General features: G+C 43.3%; 1 protein-coding gene across 4 annotated transcripts in view; it reads right to left on the minus strand.

Annotated features, from left to right (window-relative positions):
- TAOK3 (TAO kinase 3) overlaps nt 1-24,239 on the minus strand; it is a 113,893-nt gene extending 89,654 nt beyond the window's left edge. For 2 of the 4 annotated variants that reach the window (XM_083717095.1, XM_083717093.1), the window contains exon 1: nt 24,103-24,239. The gene's annotated coding sequence lies outside the window, so the exon portion shown is untranslated. Of the gene's footprint in view, nt 1-7,481; nt 7,637-24,102 lie in introns of those variants that run through there. The other 2 variants (XM_083717096.1, XM_083717094.1) reach the window with 2 other exon arrangements.
- Nucleotides 24,240-25,090: the final 851 nt, after the last annotated feature.

Raw genomic sequence — 25,090 nt, forward strand, 5'->3', positions numbered from 1 at the left:
GAAATGGATTTCAAATTAAGCCATTTCATACTTTCCCACCTTCCTTTCTGTTGTTACTGGGTTGGTTGAGAAACTAAAAATGCAGACTAGCACAAATGGATAAAAATGAAATCTGCTTCAGCTACTGGTGGTTGTTGATACTTAGCCCCCCTTAAATGTGTAGGTTCCAAGACCATTCTGAATGTCTAAGTCTTAAAAACAAATCAGATAGGGTTGGCCTCACTGGCACAGTACAGCAGCTGAGAGCATGATGAGGAATGCCTCTAGCTGAAACCTATAATGCTAGCCTACCTTACACGAGTAACCAAACAAAGAAGCTATCAATGTCAGCCTGTGTAGACCTCTGTTTGCTTTACTTCCTTAGACCAAAGACTGCGGCTAATGAAACAAAAGCTATCAGACAGAGCTTGCAGGGCAAAATAACGACCATTTTGAAAAGAAAACAACTTTAAACCTCTGCCAAATTCTGGTGACATTGTCATAATATTGTAACACTTCAATGTCACCCAATTTCCCTCTCCTTCTCCCCTATTTCTGTTTTCTCCATGTAGCCTGATGAAGGGTTCTGGAGGACTTGAAAGCTTACACACTATTTTGGCCTTTTAGAAAAGAAAAGAAAGAAAATTATTGCTCTAATATGGATATTGCAGTTGTTGCTGTTGTTATGGGCCAACATGGCAACCTTTGCTTTTTGAGCTTCTTTTGTGTGTTTGTAATAAGCAAGCACTCAAAGTATGAATAAAAATAAACCAAATGCTAAAATGTATCTAAATGCCTATACTATTTACAAAAAAAAATATATAAATGTTACAAAAGGGCATTTTCAAGTTATACTGAAAAGTTTCTTCCTCATTTTAAAAAAGGACACTGTCATTGCCTATAATGAAGATTTAGGTCAAGTTAAGATCATATATAAATAGTCCCATTACAATGAAACTAGCAGGTTCTAAAGCAACATTGGGTTACTTCTAATATTTTCAAATCAGGCATCACTTTCTTTACCGACAAGTGGTACAAGTACAGGCCCAAAATTTATGGGCGCGGGGGGGACGGGGACTTCCAGCCACATCTGTGGCACCTTCTGTAATTACTTACATTGGAAATATCAGGAAAGCATTAATTTTTGTGTACATGCTTTTTGGCAGCTGGAACAAAGATCATCAGTCCCATGTGATGAGCTAACTCTTCACGCTCCACAGGACAGTCGGGAAACATTTCCTTATCGTTGTACTATTCCAGGCCTACATATTTTACACACAAATAAACAGGGTCATTTAATATCTAATGTATCAATTAGTACATGGAGCTGTGTTCTGAATACAGGTAAGCTTTCCTGGCTTTCCCAAACCCACAGTGAATGCCCGCATAGATTAGTCACACTTCTAAGTGCTCACTGGGGTATATGACCAGCACAGAGGGTCGCAACACCTTATTTACTTTATCATCTTTCCTATGACTCATCGTTGCCATGCCTCACTTCACGAAATATAAGGCAAAGCAGGGAGAGGAAAGCGAAATCTTAAGAGTAGGAGACGAGCTAAGGCAATCCCCTAATGTTCCCTGGCAAACCAAAAAAGGGGTCAGAATGCCAGCCCAGCCCTATTTCTTTAATGGGGAAAGTGTGTACCAGGGCACCGACAAGAGCAGCTACCTCTGAAACCTCATTCCCAATCCCCACTGGGGATTTTGAACAGAATGCTAAATGACATATATACACAAGCAGAGAAGAATGTGGAGCTGGAAAGTAAATTATTGTTAACAGGCAATTTATTCATTCTTCTTCTCCCAGAGCCTGCATTCCCTGGCTGAGCCTTAAGGGTGTGGTGGTTATGCAGTATTATAGGCACAAAGTGGAGAGGCCTCCGTTATGATCCTTTCCATTGTCATTTTGGATAGTTTGTTGGGGGACTTATGGCATCAACAATAGAATAAGCACACAACTGTGGACCCTTGATTTTAATGTGAATTAATTGGGGTGGGGGAGAGAGAAAACGGGCAGATACAGCAACCAAATGAGCAAAACAAGGTAGAAAAACTAAGCCTCACTATAAGTTACATAAATGTAAGTTACTAGGATACTTTTTAAAAAATGCCTCATCCTCTACCCACCCAATGGATCAATGTGCTCTGCAGGAGAGGGCACTCTGCAGATACCATTTATTTATATTTATTTATGTGTCATTAAAAAAAAGACATCAAACGGTTTACAGCAATAAAAACCAGAAAACACAAGGAAGAAACCGCTAGAAAACTTAGAAGCAGCCACTAGTTACCGGTAACTATTGTGGAAGGATGTATTCTTAATTGCCTGCATAGACCTGATGGAACAGAAGTTGTCACTCAGGCATTCAAAAGTTGACACAGAAGGCACTTACTATTGGCAGGACGGGGTTAAGAACCCTCAAAGGAACAAGTTCTAGTTGCTGTCAAAGAGCGTCACCACCTCAGGGAATGACACTCCTGCAGATGATCTCGGTGACCAAACTGGGATAAAAGGGTTATGGCAATCCCTGAACCCTAGACCTAAATTAATACAATAGCCTTCAACCTGGCTTGGTAGGAAGTGGGCGACAGTGCAACTATTTTAACAATGATGCTGCATGTCCTCAGCCAGAAGCTCCTGTCAGCAGCCTGGCCACTGCATTCTGCACCATCTGGAGCTTCCAAACCAGACCCCAGAAAAGTCCCACATACAGTGCACTACAGTAACCCAGCCTTGAGGTTAGCAAGGCATTGGCTGAGGTACTGATTCCATCTTCAGTTAAATATCTTACTCTATATAATACTCAGGCCTTGGGTGGCTAAGCTGGCCTCTAAGGTCATGCACATCTTTTAGTGGGGTGGGTGCTATCATGCTGTCGGCTGAGCATTTTAGGTATTTTGCATTATACACTGTTTTAAACTGTCTGGTTCTGATTGTTTTATCTGTTGTCTTACAAGTCTCTCTAGGATATTTTTTAGGTAAAAAGGGACTAACGTAAACAACAGCAACACCTGTCTTGTTGTAAAAATGCTATTATATTAATGCTGAAAAATCTATAAAATGCCTTATGACCAGGCCAAGACATTTTGCTGCCTCAGTCAAAGGGCAACAGGGTGCTTCTTGTACCATGTACAGAAAGCTGACTGGCTGTTGAATCTTACTTCAACACTGGGAATAGGGCTGCATCCTTCACTACAGCCAAGGATAGCAGGCTAGCTTTGGGGGTATGGGGCAGGCCATGTGGGACACACAGCTCTGTCCCCCAACATTCACCACCTCTCTCTGCCTGCCTGCCCGCCCCCAGCATTTGTAGCCTTCTCAGATAACCGCCTTACTCTTACTAAGGGCAAGGCCGATGCACCTTGTTTTCTGATCTTATACATCACATAAGAAGAGCCTGCTGGATCAGGTCAATGGCCCATCTAATGGCCGCCCAGATGCCCCAATGGGAAGTCTACAAGGAAGTTTGAGCACAAGAGCCCTTGCCCCTCCCATTGTTTCTAGCAACTGGTATTCAGAAGCATTGCTGCTTCTAACTGTGGAGGCAGAGTAGAGCCATCACCCTAATTAGAGGTATCCGGATGCACCGTGAATCATTTTGCTCATTTTATCAAAGCTTTTATCCTTCCCTCTAAATTCACACAAGTAGGGACCCACACATTTACTTAGAATTTTGCTTCAGGTAGGAATCTTAGTCATAACACAATTGACAAATAAGCTGCAATTTTAGAGAATTTAAGTGAGTACCAGTATTCGTTTGAAATTTCAGAGCAATCTTTTAATATGTTGCATCAGCCAGAGTCTTGATGTTGTATTTTTAAAGGCCGCTAGCATTTTGCATATTTAAAGTCCAATATCAAGAGGAAAGATAATCTATTAAGATAGACAGCAAAACCGGATCTTAATGTATTGTTCTTCCATAGCTTAAAAATCCAATTTGGAGTCCAGAAGTGGATAACTTTCTGATCAAGTGTAATACGTCCATTAAATAATTGGTGATAAGGAAAAAGTGACTAAAGAACCAACCTTTAAATATACTATAACTTCAAAATAATGTTGAATTTTTCACCCCTGCCCCATAGGCTAAGATGCTAACAGTATTTTAATATAGCATTCCAGTATCTTCATATATAGATCTGGTTAACCAAGCACAAAAGGATGTGGTATAATAAAGCATATGATGAATGCTGTATTGAGAAGGATAAAAGACACACAGCTGAGTGTGGGTTAAAAGTGTGTGCATTTGTTATGTATGAGGCATCCAATTAAATCCCAAGTGCTGCAGTACAGGGCATCTCCACGCCACAGACTTTGGTTCAAAAGACATGCCCTATTTCCCAAGGCCCTCTGGGAATTGTAGTTCTCTACGGTATGGTCTCTGAAGTAGAATGCTCTGCAGTATTTCAAACTACAATTCCCATGATTCTTTAGAAGCAGCATGACTGTTAGTTAAGAAACCGATTACATTTGTAACACAAATATTCCCCGAAATTTCAAGACAGGAGTGCTGAAAGACCTGTCTGAGATCTTGAAATTTGTCTGCAGCTATCCAGCTCTGGGAAACAAAACCAATATACTTGTGACGAAGAATGAGGAAATGTTAGGAAGCATTACAGAAAATTGTGAGGAAGAACAAAAACTGACAGCTGGGAGAATTGAGAGCACAGCGCCAGGAATTTCTTCTTGACAAATGTAATATAGTGCATACATAGGGAGAATTAATGAAAGCTACTCATGCACCCTGCTGAACTTTACAATTCACTATAACCGCTGAGGAAAAAGACCCGAGGTTAGTGCAGACAGCTCTCTGGAAGCATCTGCTCGGAAAACAGCCCGTCACAGAGCAAATAAAGCATTCGGCCTCTAAGGGTAATACTAGATTCCATGATGCCCTTGACCATGCCAGCATAACTGGAGCCAGCTAAGTAGGACTTTATCCTAGGCCAGTCTTCACCAACCTAGTGCCCTCCAGATGCTTAGTTGTTTTAAATAATCCAACATTTGCCCCTACCCACCCCACCACCTCAGAAAATGAGATGAACAGGTGCAGGAACATCTTGCCACAAAACAAGTCCATGTCCTTTAGAAGGCAACTGCAGAAAATCAAGTGCTTAGGAATACTGACCACTATGAAAGATTTGGTGAAACCCAGTTTGGACATGCTTTTGCAAATTACCACCACAAATATGAGCAGATGGTAGGCCCTACAGCCATCATTAGAGGGCTGGGCAAAATGAATGCACTTTTGCGCTCCATGTGTTTTATGAGATCTCTTAATTACCTACTGCCTATTATTGCAGGCTCTTGAGAAGATTCCTATGGAGACTAAAAGAAGTGAACACCCTTTGCCAACTTATATTTGTCCATCCAGAAAGTTAATTTTATTTCCCTAACCTTCATTTCTATCATTCTGATCTACCCTCCTTTATTTATGTTAATCCTAAAGCAACACCATTAATATCCCCAAATGGGTTTATTTGAATCTATATTGGTGGATCCACTGGGGAATGACAATGCACAAGCTTTGGATGCAAAAGATTACAGGTTAAATCCCTGGCATCTCCAGGAAGGGCTGGAAAACTCTCTTGTCTGATAATCATGAGAGATGCTAGCAGTGGTTACAGGCAATACTGAGCTAGATGGACCAATGCTTTTATATCCCCTTTGAGTCCTTGGTATTTTGACCACCACATCCTGTACGTTTCTATACATGCCAACTCCATTGACTACGCAATGGCTTGGATCTTTCACCAACAATTCTACCCTGAAATCTGCTGGAAAGACCTTTGTACACAAATCATGGGATGAATGCTGAGATTGACAACCTTGCTGGACACGTAGAAGTTCCCCTACTTTCATAAGCAGAAGGGCAGTGCTGTATTTTTAAGTGAGATATAAGTGGCCATGCTTATAATGCAGCACCTTTGGGTTCAGGTACCCTCTCAGTCTCAGCCTGCTCTGCCATGGGTACCGTAACATTCAGCTACTCAAGGGACTAAAACATTTCCTCATTCCACTGCTGCATAAGACACTTTGGAAGCCTTTTGGCTAAAGAGTGGGACCAAAATGGTTCAAATAAAAATCTTATATATTTACTAATTATTTTAAAGAGAGAGAAATACCATATGTATGCACTGCAGGATCTCTGAAGGTATATACACTTTCTCACACACTTTGGCCCTGTTCAAATGTTGCCCCATTCTGAACATTAGAAGCACCAACTCAAACCTTGCTGCCATTTAGCTTATCCAGACCCATTTTAGGACACTTCTAGGAAAAAGTCAATGTGTCTTAGAACTGGCTTAGAACTGCTTTGCTAGCAGTCAAAACCAATGTCTTCCCAAAATTTGCCTGAACACTACGGTTATACAAATTATTACTAAACACTAGCAAACTTATTTATAAAAGTTATGTTTGCTGTATTGTTAATATCTAGAAGGAGAAAGTGATTATACAGTACTGCAAATTTTTGAAGACAACAGAAACTTTCCAAGATTCATTTTGCAAAACTGAAGTGTTTCAACTCCCAGAGAAAGAGAGCAGAGATTCTCTGGACCAGTAAAAAGAAACTGACACAGTATGGGAGTGCATGGATTCTGGGCATACAGAGCATGCCCTGTGAGCATGGAAACAGGAAGCTCTGGATACACATCTTGCAGAAATGAATGAAGCAGTACCTTCTCTCCTCTGTGTGGCACACTAAAGCCACACAGAGTTTTAGCAACTGGGAGGGATGTTTGGAACACAGTTTTGTTCACATATTGCAACTAAACACGCAGGAGAACGCAACAGCTCTGCTGATCAAGGGCCAATATAGTCTGGCATCCTGTTGCCAACGGTGACCAGCCAGATACCTCCAGGAAGTCCACAAGCCCTCTCCCACTGTTTGACTGCAGCACCTGATCTTTAAAGATATATTACTTTGTCAGAGATATAACATCCAAATAGTGGAGCAACACAACTCAAGTATTTGCACTTGTATTAAGTCCAGAAAAGAATGAATACAAGGTATGAAAAATGGGGTTTGCAAGAAATTGGAACAACTGGACAAATTTAGTTTGTTAGCAAGATTTGTCCTAAAATAAGAAGCTGCAAATACAAGATTTATGAGAGAAGAGGCAGGCAGCAGTGCTGCCTCCTTGAAAATTATAACCTTTGAACAGCCCAAATGCTTTCAAAGCACGTCTTTTAAAAATCATGGGGGCTAGAAACTTGGCTAATTTTTTAAAGAAAACAAACATGAACACCACTAAAATCCAGATTCCATGATACATGATAAGCTCCAAAAGAAAGTGGCCTACTTTTGTATTTCCTTGCTATAAAACACAGCAGGTATGTGTCAAAACTGGAAGAAGAAAGACACAATAGGGGGTGGCTGCAGAAACTGAGTCGTTCCTATGCAGGAAGTAACAGTAGCTATACTTGCATCACATTTATTTACCCTACAGCAAAGATACACATCATAAGCAATATCTCAGTCACTGCACAAGAGACTTACCTGTTCTCAGAGGGAGAATTCACTGAACAATTCCCCCCCAAACTGTAAAGTAACACAGGAAGTCCACATCATTCTCATTCTGCAGAAGAATGTAAAGCCCTCACTCCTGCCCAGCCATCTCTAAGTAATCGCTCTGCTTTACAAGATCTGAGTGGCACAAAGAGAACCAGCAAGGGGGAGGGAAAAAACCAGCCACCCCCATGCACTCCAAGCATCTGCAACCACAAAGACTCATGCTTGCAATGAGATAACTCCAGATGCTAAAAATAACCAGCCGGCTGCAATTCCCACTGTATGTAGCTGGGCAGAAACACTTCATTTCCCCCAAGTATGCTTCCTCCTAAAACGCAACATTAAAAAGCCAAACTTAGGCCTTTGTGGCATGTTTGCCCTATGTGATAACCTCTCTTGTAAAACGAGAATAAGCTGTGGAACTTTTGAAAGAGTAAACCTATGCCCAAATTGATCTTTAGATTTCATTTATCGCACTCTTTGATGTAAAAGAAATGAACAGATTAGATTATGGACTTCTAAGTTAACCAGAAGGTTGGTGGTTTGAGTCCACCCATGGATGCCTGTGGGCAGGATTCCTGCATTGAAGGGGTTGGACTCAATGATCCTTTGGGTCTCTTTCAACCCTACAATTCTAGGGCTGCCTAGATGTCAGCTTCCCTCTTTGCACCTTTCAGCCATCACCATGGCTGAGCAAGGATTCAAACTCAGTTCTGTTTCAACACACAACACTTTAACCACTATACCGGGGAGACCCCAGAGGAAATCTGCAAGGGAGAGAATAAATGGGCAACAGCACCCAAACAAATGTGAATCACTCTGAATGACACATCCACAGCATTGGGAGGCTGTTGCCTTTGAGATGCTAAGGCATCAGAACAGCCTGATGCTTTTCTTTTTGCATGAAGGTCACATCCACATGATACATTTGAACCACATGGATTCCCCCAAAGAATCCTGGAAGCTGTGGTCTACCTTTCACAAACCTACCATTTCCAGAACACTTAACAAACTACAGTACTCAGGATTCTTCAGGGAAAGCCGTGTGTGTTAAATGTATGGAGTAGATGTGACCCATCTCCCGCCTGTGCACCAATCTTTGTCAACATATATGCAAAATAACTGGGGGGGGGGGGTGTATCTGATAAAATGAGCTCTCTGGCTACCACAAGTGAGAGTGCCTTTCACCAACACAACAATGGGGTCAAAAAGTATGATGGGGAATCTCATAGCAGGAAGTTTCCTAGTAGTGTGAGTGTGCTACCTGGGTAGCTTATTTTGGTAGGCAGGGGCATATAAAGTTATTTTTATAGCTCAGATTTGCTCATGCAGCTCTGAAGAACTGGGAACAATAAACCAACTAGGTAAGAGTAGTGAAGAAGGTAATGGGTACGCCTATGTGAATGTTGAGAAAGGAGCACTTTTGAAATATACTTCATGGACACCAGGCCAAGGTTCAGTCTTTATTATGCTTTAGACAAGCCCTGGCAAAGAAACCATCTGCAGAGGTGAGAACAATTTGCTGGAAGTGCTTAGAGACCAGAGAAAGGGGGATTCATAAAGGACTGAGGAGGCCCTTATGCTATTGGAGTTTGCAGCATCTTTGCAATCCATATTTCGCATTTTTGAAGGCTTATGTTTTTGTAATATTTTTTACACCATCCACATCAATCCCTAGTATGCGAGAAGCAGAATTTGTGCCTTTTAGGAAGTACTGTATATATTTTCAGCTCTTAGATTATACAATCTACATCTTCCTTCCCTAACCTGGTGCCTTCTAGATGTTGTTGGACTAAAACTCCAACCACTATTGATCTTGCGGGCTGGGGCTGATGGGAAGTTGTGGTCTACAACATCTGGAGGGCACTAGTTCCAGAGTCTTAAAGATAAAAATGTCACTCCTCTCCATATTTACCAAAGTCTGTGTACAGAAAGAAACCACTTTACAAATGAATACACTTGAAACAGTCATTAGTCAACCTGTCCTGGAAGCAAGGCTTGAAAACAAAGTCTGTCCCATCATGTGGTTCAAAAAAATTATTACAGAATCATAAATCACCAACTCGGTTAAAAATGTATCATGACAATTATTCAAATAATCAAATAACTAAAACTTCAAAGAATAATAAAATCCAGAATTCTAGAAACAAGTACGGTAAGCAACACCAAATAAAACTGCAACCTAAAGCTTTTTTTCTAAACCATCCTGCCTCGTCTTAATACACAAATGTAAGCTAGCTAGCTAGCGAAAAAAGTGTGCAGTATTTTGTGTACTTATTTGCAAAAGGGTAATTAATGCTGTGACCAAGTTGACCTAATATCTAAGCTTACGAGAACAAGGAAGAATACTTTCAGTGTTTTATTGAATGGCCTTTGAAACAAACAGAGTTCTTCTGCAGCTCCTATTCATTTCAATGCAGCTGTAGGTAAGATGCAGTAGATGCGGTAGATGCGATTGTGCCTAATTATGGGTCAGTTCGAAAGCAACTACTCTATTCCCAACTTAAGAATGGAAAGCGAAATATCAGTGGACCACAAAAGAGGTTTAAAGATGCTCTCAAGGCAAATCTAAAAAATGTAGTATTGACACTGATAACTGGGAAAAACTGGCCTGCGAGTGCTCCAATTGGAGAATAGCATTTACCAAAGGTGTCATGGACTTTGAAGAAGCACAAACTCAGGGTGAAAAGAAGAAATTAGCTAAGATGAAGGCACGTTTGGTAAACCCTCACCGTGATCAACGCCTACCTGGAAACCTATGTCCCCATTGTGGAAGGAACTGTGGATACAGAATTGGCCTCCACAATCACTAACGGATTCACTGTTAAGACTGTTTTCATGGAAGACAATCTTACTCAGCTATAAGTGATCGCCAAAGGAGGAGAAAAAGGAGGTAAAAACTTCCCAGTATATGTGATTGTGCAGCATTTCGGGGCAGTTCGGTGCATCCCCCACTCTGCTTCCCACCAAAAAACCCACTACCTAAGTAAGGTAAAGGTAAAGGTACCCCTGCCCGTTCAGGCCAGTCTTGCCAGACTCTAGGGTTGTGTGCTCATCTCACTCTATAGGCCGGGAGCCAGCGCTGTCCGCAGACACTTCCGGGTCACGTGGCCAGCGTGACAAGCTGCATCTGGCGAGCCAGCGCAGCACACGGAATGCCGTTTACCTTCCCGCTGGTAAGCGGTCCCTATTTATCTACTTGCACCCGGAGGTGCTTTCGAACTGCTAGGTTGGCAGGTGCTGGGACCGAACGACGGGAGTGCACCCCGCCGAGAGGATTCGAACCGCCAACCATGTGATCGGCAAGTCCTAGGCGCTGAGGTTTTACCCACAGCGCCAAACCACCTCAAATTGCCTTGAGGTAGATAACCTCTGATAAATAAACAATCCATTCAGAACAGTTGGGAAATAAATTTTAGCCAAGAATACAGGGGAATCAACTACTTGCTTTTGGGGATCAAGGAACCTGCACATCAGGTTGTTCATGCACCAATCAAAAACTTGACTCAGATCAGTCCAGCCTAGTACCATGCTCCTCTGATTGGAAGCTGTTTTCCAAGATTTAGACAGGGATGGGAACCTGAGCTCCTTCAGAAGCTGCTGGACTACAATTCCCATCATTTCTGAACACTGACCATGCCTGCTGGGGCTGATGAGTATTACAGTCCAACAACTTAGGGAGAGCCACAAATTCTTCATCTCTGGCCTAAGAGATGTTTCCCCACCCTAAAATTACCCAAAGTAATTTTAATTGGAAGTGGTTTGATGCATACAAAACATGTGCTGTACCAGTGAGCCATGAAACAGTGTTTTAGGAACAGCATAAAATTCAAAACTAACTTTCAGTACATTGCAACCACACCTTTGCCAAATGAGAGCCATCGTTCATCTCCACATAAGCAGATTAAACATGTCAGAAGTAAAAATAAATGGAAAAATCTTCTCAGGCTGCTTCATGCCAGTTTTGCTGCTCTCTGTCTGATAAACGGCAGCAAATAGTCTATTAAAGCTTTCTACTTAAACTCATTTAAGAATACAAGAAAATTTCTTTTTATATATAGTTTGTTAATGGTGCTTCTAGGCTGGCCCATAACCACAGTTCTCTGGATGTCATACATGAAATATATTTTCCGATGATATAAAATCAAAACACGACTCCACGTTGATTTTCTTTTGTAACAGAACCACACTCACTGGCCTACATTTCTGTATTTATTAAATTTCTATACTGACCTTCATCTGAGGATCACAGGGCAGTTTACAATACAAAACCACAAAGAATATAACATAGTAACAAACAACATCAATAACCCCCCACCCACCCCCAGTATATATTTATTGTATTATGTACAAAGAGTGCATCACGTCAGGATGATTCAGCACTGACTACACTACTGTGACTCTATCTTGAAACACTGCAAAACTAACAGCAACACCCCCACATAAAACCACCATAGAGACAGATAGAATTTTTAATATATATAAAAAAATACAATTTCTCCAATCAGCTCAAGGCAGTGTACTTGGTTCTGCCCCCTCCACTTTATACTCATAGTCTTACAAGATAGGCTAGGCTGAGAGACAGTATTTGTCCCAAGGTCATACAGTATGTGACATGGTTGAGTTGAGATTTGAACCCGGGTCCCCTCAGTCTGAGTCCAACACTTCAGCATGTCAGCATGGTGTTTGCAGCTCTGCGAGACCATGGCAACACTAGAAAGCAGGTATGTGAATCCTTAAGGTTAAACACATAAGGAAAATAGATCAGTGCGGCCTAGTGGTTCCACGATGTTTCCAGTGCACTCTGGCACTCGTCACAGTGTCCCATTGCGCCAGAACCTGTTTAGTCGTGCTAGCCACATGACCTGGAAGGTTGTCTGTGGACAAACACTGGCTCCCTTTGGCCTGAAAAGTGAGATGAGCGCTGCACCCCATAGTCACATTTGACTGGACTTCACTGTCCAGGGGTGCTTTACCTTTTACCTTAGTGGTTACATGTTTAAAATTGCAGAAACCTAGGTTTAAATCTCCACTCATGACCTTGGGCCAGCTGCTGTTTTCTAGCCTGACTTATCTCAAAGTGTTGCTGTGTAGGTATTGTTGCTGTTGTTGTTATCATCATCATCATCCATTCATGTTGTTAGTCGCTTTATCTTGTCCAAAGCAACTTACAACCATCTTGTGCTGGAGGAGAAATATGCAGAGCATATACTCTTTGAAGGGAGGATATAATGAAAGGGACGACTTCTCCCTTTCCACTTTTGCCATACCATGAATAATTTTACACACCCCTATCATGGCCACCTTGCTCACTTTACCCCCTAAATTAAAGGGGGCCCTGAACTTACTAGTTGAACTGCTGTAGATTTCTCTAAAGATTCATGGGAATTAAAGCTTAGGAAGGATGCTGAGAAATCTATTGAAGAGCCATATCCAGACCCCAGGCTGGTACTTGAACCAAAGCCCTTCCCAGTTAAAAGATCTGCAGCAGCTTTTCATGCAGATTGCTGTGATGAGTTCCTTTTAATGCACTGGGTTTTTATTTATTCATAACTTTATTTATTCATAATTAGTCGGGAGTTAACAATCCAGTTTTCTGCTTCACACATCAGGCTGGGGCACTTGCTCACAAATAACTCACCTGCTGCTCTTTGTGGGTGTGGCTGAAGTTACCTTTCTATGGAAGATACCTTGAAGTATTAAGACCAGCTATTGCATCTAAAGATTCACTTCAAAACACACAGCATTGGAATCAGCCCTAAAGCGCAATCTGCAATAAACAATGTGCTTTCCAGCAGTAGTTAAAGGTATATTTTTTCCCTTTAGTGTTGCAAAATGTCCACCCACAAAAACCAATAGCAGAATGTTATGAGACGAGAAGGGATGAAAAGAAAGCATGGCCACTTCTTTCTGGAAAGAAAACTGGGTGGTATGAACACACTCTAAAGGGCACAATATACAGCTGCGGGTTTTTTAATATTTTCTGGATTCTTTAAACTAGAGAGCGTACCTTAAAACTAACAGGTTAAAAGGGAATTTGTACTAAGGTTGCCTTTTTCCACTTTGAAAGCATTCCATTATGGCTCTGCCAAAAGTGTTTTGTAAGCCCTTCTACATTAAATCTGACATTTCCCTTACCACTACAAGTTGAGTAATGAATTCTTCATACACACAGTGTGAGCTCACCCTGCTAGAGAGACAAGCGCATGAACACTGCACCCCTGTGCAAACCAGGAAGGCAGCCCAATCCCAAGAGTCAGTGGTAGAGCTCCCACCCTTTACTAAATGTTTTAGTACCACAGTCATCCTTCTGCTAAGAAGCAATTTCAATAATAAAGAAGAATTTCACTTTGGTTACAAGAGAGCAACAAAACATCTTAAAAACAGATCTAATCCTTATGTGTAAGCACGTAACTATGCTCAGGCACAGAGCATAAGAATGATGAATATTAACAAGCATTTTGCCACTACTGTGTCTGAACTTGAGCCTCTTTGGGGTAATAAGGCAAAAGCAGGTCAAACAATCATTCCTGACCCTATAAAAGCTTCTGGGTGAGGCTTGTTCCATGGGCTGATCTACAGGGGGACTCAGCTGCTGGGTTCTCTGGAATAAACTAGGAACTTTAGCCTTGCCCTTGCCCCACCCCCTACTTGGCACTGACAAGCCTTTGCGAGTGACTTACTACTGACCAGATTCCCTCACCTCTTGTCTAACTTGAAGCCATGAGCTGCAGCAAGCCTCTGCCCAGCCAACCTCTCCAAATATAGATGTGGGGGTGCTTCATGTACATCTATGTCATTTTAGAATGGCAATGATGAACAGCTTTTTGGTAAGGAGGAATAACTCCACTTTGTTTAAGAAGAAACTGAGCCAGGAGCTACTAAGCAGAAGATGACAAGTTCTGGGTCAGCCAGGGGTGGAGTAAGCAGGAGCAAAACATAGCCATGCTCCACCCACCTTCCCAATGACCCACTTCTGCATACACACAGAGGAACTGGATAGCTCAGCTGGTAGAGCACAAGACTCTTAATCTTAAGGTTGTGGGTTCAAGTTCCACATTGGGCAAAGGAATCCTGTATTGTAGGGGGTTGGACTAGATGACCCTTGTGATCCCTTCCAAATCTACAATTCTATGATTCTATTAAGTTTCAGGGAATATCACCTGACCTGTTTGATTGGTGAATAGAAATGCACAACATTGATCACTGTGAATGGTAAGGAGTATGAGGGCTCTGGTTTGATCTTTTTAATCATGAGCTTAGAAGGCTGTTTTTTAAACTCATCCCTACTTAGATTTCAGTCATATGCAACCAACCTCTTGGACAGAGACCACAAAAAAGGCATTTTAAAAGTCTATGACTGTTGACCCACAATGGCTGGTTTCCAAATATCATGGCTGATCACCCTGATAATACCATCAAGCAAGCAAAAGAATCTGGAGTTGTCAGTATATTGCTCATGAAGATTATTTCCTCTCTCCCTGCACCACAAGTGTGCACAGAGTCTTCCCTCAAAAGATGGGCAATAAGGAGGTGGTAGAGGATAGCCTTTCATAATCATATTTTAATCCTAAAACTAAGATGAGACACTTCTATGACAAGAGGTTTCTGCAATAAGATGAGACACTCATGACAAGATTCTGTAATACTGTTGAATATTTATGCAACCCTCTTGAAACTATTGCTCCAACTGTGGAATTGACAGTATACAACCCCCAAACTCAAAGAAGTAGCCGCATGGTAGGGAATCAGGAGATGAGGTGGAGGCTTTAGAATATTACATCTTTAGAATATTACATCTTCCTCTCTTTTTAAAAACAGCAATTAGGAGTACAGTGGTACCTCGCAAGACGAAATTAATTTGTTCTGCGAGTTTTTCGTCTTGCGAAGCATGAATGCACCCTGGTATTAACGGTTTTAAGAAAAAGGAATCAAACTCGCAAGATGTTTCGTCTTGCGAAGCAAGCCCATAGGGAAAATCGTCTTGCGAAGCAGCTCAAAAAACGAAAAACTCTTTCGTCTTGCGAGTTTTTCGTCTTCCGAGGCATTCGTCTTGCGAGGTACCACTGTACAAGGGTTAAAAGGAAAAGACACGAGGAGAGACATGCAGTAAGTAGTCTACTGAATCGCTCACAGTAAGAATTACAACTGTTCTTACCCTCCAGTGTTCTGGAAGCATTGGGCATTTTTGCAATTTGCATTTTCTAAAAGTTAATATTTTATTCAAATTTAAATAACACATATTGGATTACTAATATGCATGTAAGTTTATCCTTTCTGGTAAATTAGTGCAAAAATTGCTTCCAATCAAAACAGTTCTGGCAATGGGCCTGACTCAACCAGCTCTTCACCAACCTCCCTCCATAGGTTCTCAAGCAGCCAACAGCTATTTGCCAGTCACATGACTTCCATTTCCCTTCCTCTTCTACTCTCCCATCACAAGTCACTACCAGTTACACAAGTTCAGATACAGAAGCAACTAAAAGCCATCATGACCATCAGCTCACAGATGCTTCCTTCTTTAAAAAAAGAAGAAGGAAGAAACCTTTTATATTTCCTGAACTGAAGCACAGTCCTTATCACTTACATAACTGAAAAGGGAAAAACTAAAGAAACCACCTTCACACTACCCAAATACAGTTCTGTAGCCACACAGGAAGTGGTCTGTACACATAAGAATTTTAAGGATTTTTATCTCATTCATGTAAACCTGTGCATAGCTTCTATCACTCTTCTTTCCCCATTATAGACAACTTCCTTCACACACACAAAAAGAGGCCTCTCAAAAAAGAAGGCATTAAAGTTAGCTCCAGTGTTCCAACACTAACCAGTACCCTTCAGATTTCAATGCAATGGTAGCCACAGTTTTCAATACTGAAACATACAATAGGGTCTTGGTGCACTGAAATGACACATGGACAATTCAGGATCTATAGGAGCTATTCAGATATGTCTAGATTTGGAGAGAAGTTACTGAATTCTGCCAACACAATAAACATTGTCTAAATTAAAAGTCTAGCATTTATATAGTACATTTCAGGATTTATAAGACACGTGCCACCTTTCAAACTAAGAAGCACTTCAAGCCTACCAAAAGAAAATTAAAGTAAACACAATGATTAAAAAGTACCCAAAAACACTGAACATTAGTCTGCACACACTCAAAACACCAGAACAGCAGCATAAAATTAATCCAGTTATAACCACAAATGCCTGGGAGAAAAGGAAACTGGTTAGCAATGGGATGCCTGCAAGTGAAAGATGCATCTCAAGGTCAACAAATGAGAATACCTTGCTGTGATATCCTCTGCGATCCTACCTTAGTAACAAAAAACAATGCTTCATTCAATGACATAAGACAGGGTGGTCCAACGAGCAGACTGAGGGAAGCCCTTTTTTTGGTGGCCCTCAGCAACATTTGACACCCTCTCCCAGCCCCGTACCCTGCCAGAGCCTCACACCACCTTCATAAAGCCTGAAACCTTGTTTAACCAGCTTTGGGAGGTCAGCACGAGAGCTGAGGGTGGGGGCGTCAAATATTGGCCTTGCTCCTCCTGCCCCCCGATGTGCAACACAGCAGTGTGCAGCCAACAGGTTCCGTGTCAAAGTACCCTTGCGGCCCACTTTGTATGAAAAGTTGGGCCGTCATGACTTAAGAGCATGGGGAGGAACATATGTGCTAAAAAAAGGGCAGGTGTCTTGAAAGAACTGCTCAGATAAAGCAGGCAGTATATTCCTATAGAGGGAGATGAGCCTGAAAGACAGGGTTTTCTTGTGGCCACCTAGTGACTAGCTCATGGGCAAGGTGAGCATGATTTGAGAAGAAAGAGACTTGCTAGTTCATACTCTCAGCTACCACAATGAGCCAGCTTTTAGCTCTTTTTAAAGGAACAGGATACTTGGTGTTTGTAATCTAGGGCTTGTTAGAAACTGTAAGCTGTTGCAGTTGCGAGCATGTTGGAAAACTGTACCCTACTGTGCCAGATGAAATGTCTCTGTGCTTCTCATACGCTAGCTAAGAACAAATGATTATAAATCTATAGATGAAATGCTGGCTGTGCCACTGCAATGAAGAAACGAAGTGATGCAAAGAGTAACTTCATGGGTACATCTACCTGCACGTTTTCTTATCAAGCTTAGACATAATCAACCATACACATAACTGTAACCCATCGCTTCTGCATTATCAGTAGAGTACCCATTTAAAGACCCTACACCATTTAAGAGTTGCTGCAAAGTAGGCAGTCATTTCATAAATGGGGGAACATAGGAAAGTTCTTCCCAGTCACTGTTCTGCCTTTCGCAGTTCATTACGAGATCCTGCAACCCAGTCTAGTTTGGGCAAATTGCACCCATTTGTCTAGATAACTTGTCAATTCCATCAGCTAATTTCTTTTTAGATAGAAGGAAAGTTCAGCCACTACACAATTCAGTATCAAACACCCACTCCCCTGCTATTTGGAGGCAGCACCCATGCAGCTAATTTATTAGAAGACTAAGTAAAAATGCATGGGTATTTTGGAAAATAATAACACCTGCAATTTATAACAGCAATATATGGCAAACCAAAAGTTAAGGTGAAGCCCGATAAAAGTTGGATAGAATGACCATTCACAGAACCCTGTACTTTCTTGGTCAACATAACCATTGCTATACTTTGAGAAGTTCTTGAAGGACTGTAACACTGGCTCTAACTATTGCTCACTTCCACTTGCACAAAGCCACAAGCAGAGAGCTCTTTGACATCTTCCTCCCCAATTCAAGAGCAAAACTTTGGCAGAGTTCATTTCTTAGTGCCCAATTGCTCTACTCACTCCCTTTTCATTGGATTTTGGCACAGGAGTGAGCAGCTGAAGTACAAAAGACACTCTGTCACTGGTTGCATTCACATGTGAAAATAAGCCATAGTTAGTGGATGACTGTGTAAATGGTTCTCACTGTAGTCCTCCTATAGCGCGACCAACTATGACCCTGGCTTGCCATTAAATTCTAACATGGGGGAGCTATGGTTTGCTGCAAACAAACCACAGTGTGAAGCTAAAGTTTGTTCTTGGTTTTCCCATCATAGTTTGTTTTAGCAAAACAAGTCACAAGCTCACGGTTAGCTGTTCCCACTTGCAAGATAGAGAAGGAGAAATGTAGTAGCAATCTCTGCATTCCTGATATACCGTTAACCATGGATTACTGAACAGCTGGCACTTGGACTCAAGAAGCATTTTGCCTACATTTTATGTAGACACCTAAGGAACATGCATTTATTAATTGCCCTTCCTTCAGAAGGAGTTCAGGGCCATTTTCAGCAAAGGTAAAAACATAAGGCCACAGGGATTGTTACTATTAGGAAAAAGGAGTTTAAAATGTTATTTGCTTGTGTAAACAGTGGCAGAAGTGGCCAAAGTGAGTAATGAAAGGGGGATTCTTACAAGCTATGCCAAGTACCAAATAGGAAGCCTCAGAAGGTCAGATTGCAACTCCCCCAAGCTGTCATTTTTTTATCCTCACTATACTCTTTCATCAAGGCTTTGTCACAGAAATAGTTTTGACAGTTAAAGCAAAAAAAAAAAAAAGTTATATACAGGAATCCCAGTTTTGCTGTCGTCTACATGCAGCCACATTCCTTCCACTGCAAATCATGGAAGACTAAACACAAGTTGTTATACAACCAATGCCTGTGGATCACTATCAAACTATTCCAGGATCAAAAGGGAGGGGGGAACCTAAGAAATAAATAGTTATATCCAAGATTAAGTGATCAAAGTACACAGCACCAAGAAAAGGAGGAAGTGCTAGCAACAAAGCAGGATGGCTGAAGAGCCATATTATTTGATTATTTGAATTATTTGAACAAAAATGTGCACAGCTGAAATAGAGCCTCACTAATACAGACACAGGGAAATGACCACAGAGTTAGTTGTAGAATAATCTGCTTTCTTATGAAATGAAGCCAATATAGAAAAGTAAATACATAGGATTAAACTCCTGATGCTTGAATTACTTGTCATACTTCTAATGCCTCACAGAACAGGTACCGGTACTTTGTAATAGAATACAGGCTACAAGGGATGGGAGTAGCATGTAAATAAACAAGCCCTACTTTCCTTCTGCAAGAGCATTTCTAGGTCTACGTTTAAAGAGATGAGCATGGTACTTAGCAAAGCTGCAATATAAATGGATTTACCTTCAACCCATCGGAAACTCGCTGCATTACCACTTTTACCTCCAGGCTAAAGTTAAGCTATGGCATGAAAACTGCTCTCACGGCCAAAGCTTTTAAAACAAACTACATACCCATGGCTTACATCTCTCACTGACCACCACTAACCCAGCCTTTGCTTTACTGCCAATACCTTCCCTCCCCGTAGAGCACCGGTTCCCTGCAACTGAGCACAACTTCTTTCACTCCCTAACTCTCTACACACAGTGTCACTGCTGCCCCTCCTTCATCCTTCTTATCCAAACTTCACAGTGTCATTCCACGCCCACAAGTATAAGTAGTTTACATCTTTACCTAATGTTATACTCCAAGTTAGCTATGTAACGTGGGCGTTTTGATGTTGACTACATATCCATTTGCTCCTGCAACCTTTCACAGCTGATTCACAGGATCCAAGATGCCATCTAACACAAACATACCTTAAACAGACTTGTTGCATACTCTTGTACAGCTTTCCACCTCTCTCCAAGCTGTTGCTCCCGCTTGGCTGCTCCCTCACACTGCCCCCCCCAATTATTTCCTCTCATCTGCACCCCACACCGAGTTGCCACACTCACATTGTTGCTGCCTCAGCTACATCTACCCTCAAACTATTTTTGGGCTCCCTTCACACCAGACACTACTCCACCCATCCCGGAATCCTCACATTTCGCTCCCTCTTCTCAAGCTATTCAACACTCTTGGTTTCTTCACCCCTTCTTGCACTGGGGGTTGTCCCCTTAACCAACCCTTCTCTTTTGCACAGAGGACCCCTCATAATTGGCTGGCTCACTGTTGAAGGAAAGCATACATATTGTTACCTCTCCTAAGTTGCCCTCCTCCCTTCTTTTGCTTTTCTTCAAGCAAGGTCCAAGCACACACACACAACCCGGTAGCTTCCATAACATGCACCAATAGGAAACCTTTCCCCCCTCTGCACCATACCCTCACTTCAAAAGGCCTTCATTTGATTTCTTGGCACTTGTCTCCCTACCTCTGCCTCTCCTCAGCTCCTTCTTCCACCTCATGCCCTTCTCATCTGACACTGCTACCAGGGAGAAAGTGTAGAGCCAGTGTGGTGTAGTGGTTAAGAGCAGTGGATTCGTAATCTGGTGAACTGGGTTCGATTCCCCGCTCCTCCACATGCAGCTGCTGGGTGACCTTGGGCTGGTCACACTTCTTGAAGTCTCTCAATGCCACTCACCTTACAGAGTGTTTGTTGTGGGGGAGGAAGGGAAAGGAGAATGTTAGCCACTTTGAGACTCCTTAGGGTAGTGATATCAAATCCAAAGTGGAAAAGAGTCCCCACATCTACCCCTAGTGCAGGGTTTCCCAAACTTGTGTCTCCAGCTGTTTTTGGATTACAATTCCCATCATCCCTGACCACTGGTCTTGCTATCTAGGGATGATGGGAGTTGGGTCTCCAGCTGTTTGTGGACTACCAGTTTGGGAAACCCTGCTCTAGGGACATAGGAAGTTGCCTTATGGAGTCTGGCCATCAGTCCACCTAGCTCAGTGGTGTCCACACTGGCTGACAGCAGCTCTTCAGGGCCTTGGGCAGAGACCCTTTCCCAGCCCAACCTGGAGATGCTGGGGCTTGAACCTGAAACCTTCTGCATGTGAAGTATATGCTCTATCACTGAGCCACCCCTCATTCCCCTTCAGGTTTCCCTTTCACCTGACATTACCTCAGTTCCTACAGCATTAAGGAAGACTTCTATCTGGCACACTCCCCTCCAAATTCTTTAACCCTTTCATCCCAACTGCAGTTCCATCACATATACGTACCCATCCATTTTTCATCCCTTTCTGTCTCTCTTCTCTTCAACTTCCTTCCTCATCAGTGTACTCCCTTCAATCAGACAGACTCTTCTTTACATTGCGGTGGGAATTCTTCATATCTACCTCTCTATCCTTAAGCTACTCCCCATATTCTTCCAACCTGCATCTCCTCTCAACCTCCCAACAGGTTCCTCTATCACCTGACATTTTCTCACCCTACTGTACTGGGGGAAGATTTCCTTTCATTATATTTTTTTAATCATACTTAGATTTCAAACTATTTCTCAGCCACCTTTCAGGTAGTCTTCCCAAGGACAGCTGACCTTAATGACATTCTCTATGACAGCTGCAAAATTGTGGAATTCCCTCCCCACAGAGGTGCATCTGGTTTCTTCACTATACCGTACAACTATCAATGAAGGCTGATGGCACACTTCTCTGTGCTGGCATTTGACACCTGAGATGTGTGTTTTCTTTTTTTTTTTTAATTATATTTTATTAGTTTTCCATACATTCATACCGCATTACAATTTATATTAAACTTTTCGGGTTTTGACTTCCTTCGGCTTCTCTGCCAATCATTCAAATTCTAGTTTCTTTAAATACCCATTTCCAAATTTTGGTATTGCCTTTATACCTACCCCCTCTTATATTTTGCTTTTTTACAATATTTCTTATTCTGTTACAGAGCTTCTCTAAATGCCACTAACGTTATTCCGTTATCACTTATACATTCCCAGTAGAGATGTGTGTTTTCAGGTCCCACTCTATTCCTGTGGATATACTCGGTTTTAACTATTTGTATTTTAAATTGTTATAATCTGCCCTGTAATCTGTTGGTGAAGGGCAGGCAACAAATTTAACAATAATGTGGAGGATGTTGTTTCTCCTCCACTCTTTCCTTCTCTTAGTACTCTCTCACCCCCAAACTTGTTTTCCCCACCATTATCTCTCTCCCAGTCACACAATTCCTCCTCTCTTCTCCCTCCCTCCCAAGTGACACTTTCCTTTTCAGCTGATGGTATTCACATATGCTCCCTTCTTCTCTCTAACTACTCACACCACCACCTGGTGTCCCACCCCACTAATGACCCACAACAGTGGGGTTTTTTTTTTGGGGGGGGGTGGTACAAGGGTATGTAGCACCAGCACCTTTTTTTCCAAAAGAAAAACACTGGTTAAAAGTGTGGCACTTAATGTAACAACTTCATGGTGAGTACTGGCACCTCTTTTTCTAGAAGAAAAGCACTGACCCCCAACCCATGTCTCTCTCTGCCTTCCTCCAACTTGCTCCTTTTGCATTAACCCACTTGATCTCATCTCCTAACTCCCAACAGTGTGTGTCTGTCCCTCCTACTTTTGCAGCCTTCCTCTCTCCAATGTTTCCGTCCAGCTAGCTTGCTTTCCCCTCCAATTGCTCATAAATCCAGCAAAGTCCAGGGTTCCCATCCCACATACACCCTGCCGTTTCTCTCTCCCTCTTTTGAGTTTCCCAACTTATTCTCCCACCAGTATGTCCCCTGTGCCTCTCTCCTCCCTGCCTTCCCCATCCTAGCACCCCACCCTGCCCTCACATCATTTGCCCCGCTAACCCCCCTCCCTAAAGTCCTAGGGTCCCACCCCACACATACCCTTCCCCATTTCTCCTTCTCAACTCCCCCACCAAATGTTCCCCATATTCTCCCACCCCTCATGCACAACTTCCCCCATTTAAGTCTCTGGCTATCAGCCTCCCCTTCCTTCCTGTCTTCTCACTTGCCATCTTCCCTCTGGCCCTCAGACCCTCCACACACCCCACACCAGGGGTGGACAACCTGAATAAAATATTGGTGGGGGGGGCAGGTAAGCCCAGCTCTGAATAATTGAACACAGAACATGGAATACACACACTATTTGAATGGCAATGCCCATCAACTTGGGGGGGCGGCGGCTCAAATATTTTAGCAGTGTGTGTGTGTGGAAAGTGACCTCAGACCCTAGCAGTCGGCTCCTATGCAAAAAATCGTCCTGGGGTCCCACCCCATATATTCTTTCCCTCCAGCTGCTCTCCAACCCCCCTTTACTGGAGAAAGGAATAATAATAATAATAACAACAACAACAGATGGGGAGGGACCACAGGACTTTTTTGCGCCCGCTTTTTCCACCTGACACTTCTCTCCCCCCCCCATCTCCGTCGCTTCCCCCTCCCTCCACGTCGTTTCTCCACAGCTGCCTCCTTTCCCCCTCCCGAAGGGCTTCTTTTCTAAACTCCCCTCAGAGTCCGGTTCTCCGCTGCTGCTGCTTTCACTTCCACCCCCTCGGAAGACTTTCCTCCCCGATAATGGGGGGGGGGGGGAGAAAGAGGTGCGGGGGTCCCCCTCCCATTACTCTGGGGAAGCGCTTCTCTTCCCCCTCAGCTTCTCCTCCACGCCCGACTCTCTTCCTCGCCCCCTCAGGCTTCCTCCCCGCCCGCTGCCACCGACGCCTGAGGGGAAAATAAGCCGCTCTCCCCGGTCAAGAGAGCCCGACTCCTCCGGACGGGGAAAAGTTCTTCGGCGCCCTCCGGCCCCGGCAACCCCCGCTGAGCCAACCCCAGCCTGAGCGGGGGGGGGGGGGAGAGAAAAGGACGGGGCGACCGGCGCGCTTCAACCCACCTCGCTCGGCTCCTGCTGCCGCCGCTGCCGTCACCGCTTCTCTGCCTGAGGTGCGGTTCCTGCTCCTCTCGTCAGGCGCGGCCAACTGCGTTCGATCGCCTCGGCGCTCGGCTACGCAGCCTGGCCGACCTCGGGGTGAGCCTGGCCTCGTCGCCTTCGCAGTCGTCGGGCTCGCGTCGTCGGCCGTCGGCTCGTTCGGCCTACCGTCCTCGTGGGGACGGGGAAGGGGGAGGAGCAGGGCCGGCGGAGGGCCAATGAGGATCTGGAACGGACTTCCGCATTCCAGTAGAGGGGAATGGAGAGTTCTTTCCCGTGGGCCGGGCAATAGTGGTTGGTTGCGTTTGAGAGGAGGCTGAGGATGGGCTGGGAAGAATTATTGAACTGGTTTAGGATTTATTTATTATATATTGTGTGTGTGTGTGTATACACACACACACTTATATATATATATATATATATATATACACACACACACACACACACACACACACACACTATCCCTAGAGGAAACGTGGGATGGATATAGTGTGTGTGTGTGTGTGTGTGTGTGTGTGTGTGTGTACACGGACACACATACACACACTGTATATCCATCCCACCTTTCCTAGGGAGCTCAAGGATTATGGTTACCAGATTTTTTTCAATGAATCCAGTGACCCCCCCCTTTTTTAAAAAGCTGAGTAGCAACAGGGACGTGGGTGGCACTGTGGGTTAAACCACAGAGCCTAGGACTTGCCGATCAGAAGGTTGGTGGTTCGAATTCCCGCAATGGGGTGAGCTCCCGTTGCTTGGTCCCTGCTCCTGCCCACCTAGCAGTTCGAAAACATGTCAAAGTGCAAGTAGATAAATAGGTACCACTGGTGGGAAGGTAAATGGCATTTCCGTGCGCTGCTCTGGTTCGCCAGAAGCGGCTTAGTCATGCTGGCCACATGACCTGGAAGCTGTACACCGGCACCCTCGGCCAATAAAGCAAGATGAGCGCCACAAC

Source organism: Podarcis gaigeae (genome assembly GCF_964106915.1).
Source record: "Podarcis gaigeae genome assembly, chromosome: 16".
In the NCBI taxonomy this organism is placed as follows: domain Eukaryota; kingdom Metazoa; phylum Chordata; class Lepidosauria; order Squamata; family Lacertidae; genus Podarcis; species Podarcis gaigeae.